Consider the following 3,511-nt stretch of genomic DNA (forward strand, 5'->3'; position numbering starts at 1 on the left):
CACAAAAGGAAGGCAGAATGTTGTAGACACTGTCAGATTTTTCATGCCATCACTGTTTTAGTCTTTTTTTGTTGTGAGGGAGGGTTTGATTCTGTAGTGGGAGAGCAGCATATGGAAATGAATGTGCTATAAAAACACAAGATATCAATAAAACCTTTTTTTAAAAAAATACTGAGTCAAATCAATGTACATGTTATTTACATTTCCCAGCTGTCACCACTAATGTTTTTGGAAGCCTCTGCCCAAGAAGGCAGTAGACCACAAGAAGCTACAGAAAGAGGGCAGAGGAAAGGATGAGGTGTCCACCTCTGCCTTATCCCCAGACCAGGGATAAAATGGGGATAATAATAGCACTTACCTCCCAGTTGTGAGGATCAAATAAGATAGTAATTGTAAAGTGCTTAGCACAGTGCCTGGCATATAGTAACCGCTACATAACTCTTAGCTATTATTATTAATGCTTCATACCTTTTAAACTAGCAATGCTACCATTGGTTATAATCCCACAAAGAAGTAAAAAAAAAAGATTATATAGAGTATGTATGTATGTATGTATGTATGTATGTATGTATGTATATAAAAATTCCTAGCAAAGAACTAATAACAAAATTCATGCAAAAATGATGTCTCTTTGGGCAGAGGCATTTCTCTTTCTGAACACTTCTGGCACATCTGTCTATCTAGGTCCACTAAAGCAGTGCAGGGAATTATATTCTTTCTATTTTATGTTTGTTTTCCAATTGGTTGTGGAAGTAATAGGACCACAATGTGCAATTTTAATTCTGTGCCATGATGCAGGACAAATGCACTTAACTGATTTTCAGTATGTTCAATGGGATTCTTTCAGCCACCCACTTTGAGTTAACAATAAAACATGAATCATTATTTGAGAATCGGAGACAGGGACAGAAATAGACAGAGATAGAGAGAGATAGAGACACAGAGACACAGAGACACAGAAACAGATACAGATAGAGACAGGGACAGAGAGAGAAAGAAAGAAAGAGAAGGAAGGAAAGGAAGGAAGGAAAGAAGGAAGCAAGAAAGAAAGAGAAAGGAAGAAAGGAAGAAAGGAAAGGAAGGAAGGAAGGAAGGAAAGACAGGAAGAGAAAGAAGAAAGAGAGAAAGAAAAACAGAGAGAAAGAGAAAACAAATGCTGGCTTCCTGGGGTTTCTCTTCCTGGCAGTAAAATTTCTCTCCACCCTGAAGGATTGTTACAACTGGTACTATTACAACTGATTTAAGATGAAAACAGCAGGGAACCAGTACCCTGGCAGCTGAAAGTTCCATATAAGCTCATTCCCTAACCAGGCACTTTCCCTGTTTTCCAGGATAGAAAGTAGACATCTGCTTTAAGAGGTTTTCCCCCAGAGGAGAAGGTGTTGTTGCTGCTTTTTCCCTTCCCCAGTGTCTTCAAGAAAATGGGGACTCCAAAAAGCTCATCATAATGTCTGCACCCTTGCCAAATACTGCCTCTGGGACCCCTCAATTCTAGGCTTGGCCTGAGCTCTCTTTCCCCAAATTAAAACCAATTTCTCCTCTTTATTTGGCCAGTTGCTATGACACTAACTTTCTGGCCAGTGGTAGATGTTGAGATGTCTTTTTCCAAAAGTGACACCTTCCCCTTGCTCTCTGATCTAACTAGCAGCAGGCAGGGGTGAGACCAGAGCCAGAACTAACTTAGCAGGGCCAGACACGCAGGATGCATTTTCACTGTCTCCTATAAAATTTCCTGGCTGCTGCTCAATGGTCAGATTTCTAGGCACTGAACAACATTTCAGACCCATGTTTCAGGGGCTGCCTCTTCCTGGCTCTGCTTTGAGACAGGAAATACTCCTGATGATTAGTCTTCCAGTGACTATGAATTCATGCTGCACCCATCAGGGTCACCCCTGACATTCCTGAATTCATTCAGGATTTACTGTGAGCATAGGTGCTTTGAAGGACAAAGAAGGAAAAGACACAACCCATAGAATTTCCAATCTAGGTGCAGACAAGACATATATGCTTGAGAAATTAAATGGTAATGCAAAGCTGTATCACACTTGCCAAATGAGTAATCATAATGGTTAATATTTACATAGTGCTTTGCAATAATTCACATTTATGCAGTATTTTGAAGTTTAAAAAGTGCTTTCCTCACAACTCCATTAGGGTAGGGAGAGTGATTTTTGAGCTGCATTTTGCAGATGTGGAAACTGAGGCTCACAAACCCCCTAGAAATGAAGGCAAAATTTTTTTAATGATAATAAGAATAGCTAGCATTTTAAGCATTTTAAGGTTTGCAAAGTACTTTACAAACATTATTTCATTTTATCATCACAACAACTCTGAGAGATGGGTGCTATTACTATCCCCATCTTATAGATGAGGAAAATGAGGTAGATTGAGATTAAGCTAGTGAGTAAGTGTCTAAGGCTGGATTTGAAATCAGATCTTCCTGACTTCTGGTCCGACAGTCAATGAACACCAACTAGCCACTTATGGAAAACTGTCAGATGTAAGGGGGATGCATGGTGTCCAAGGCGAAAAAGAATAGGTTTTTACTGGATAGAAAGGAGAAAGATGTTTGTTAGCCTTGAGATAATAGGCACATATGTGGGGAGCCTGGGATCCAAAATGCAGAGAAAATTTGCCCGTGGGGATATGGGTAGCAAGTAGGCAAGTCAGGTTTTGAATGTCCACTGGGGACAGTTAAATACAGGTCCTGTAAGAGTTCAAAGAAGGGGGAAAATCACTCAGTCTTTCCCATTCTGAAGCCCCTTCAACAACTCTTTTGTCATACCTGCCTCAGGGAAGGGGAGTATCAGCTGCAGAGACAGTGTCCTGATATGGCAACAGCCTGTTGGTGGCACAGTGGTTAGAGCTCTGGGCCTGGAGTCAGTGAGACCCGAGTTCATCAGAGACTTAACTTACTGCCTGTGCTACCCTAGGCAAAGTAATCTAATTTCTGTCTGCCTCTTTCCTCAACTGCAAAATGGGGATCCTAACAGCCCCCACTTCATAGGGTTGTTATGAGGACACAACTGAAAAATGATTGGACAACAAAATCCAGTCGCGTCTTTTTTACAGGTGAAGAAACTGGGACCCAGAGCTCCAAATCCTGGGACAAAGTCAATGCCACACAAGGAGAAGAGAGTAGAAGACTAGAAGAATAACTTAGCAGTTCCTTCCTCTTTCTGGAAATTGCTTCTCTCACAGTTTCTTTTTCCATTTCTGAAACTACAGTTCCCCAAAAGGTTCTAGTTTTTTTTTTAAAGGTTCCCACCCAAGTCTCGCTGACTACTCATCTACGATGCAATTATATTTTGGTTTCTGTGGGCTTTTCTAGACCTGGAAGATGGGGCTTGGTGGGGGAGGGAGGAGTAGGCAGGGGTGCATTGGTGGCATGCAAAAACTTAAATTAGAATGAGAAAATTTGGCATGCTGCTTCTAAAAGGTTGCCGACCTCTGGTGCAGCACAATCCTATGATTGCCCTGTGGCCACTCGTGATCATATGTTACTAGTATG

Source organism: Phascolarctos cinereus, unplaced genomic scaffold (genome assembly GCF_003287225.1).
Source record: "Phascolarctos cinereus isolate Bilbo 61053 unplaced genomic scaffold, phaCin_HiC Scaffold_3;HRSCAF=262, whole genome shotgun sequence".
Lineage (NCBI taxonomy): Eukaryota > Metazoa > Chordata > Mammalia > Diprotodontia > Phascolarctidae > Phascolarctos > Phascolarctos cinereus.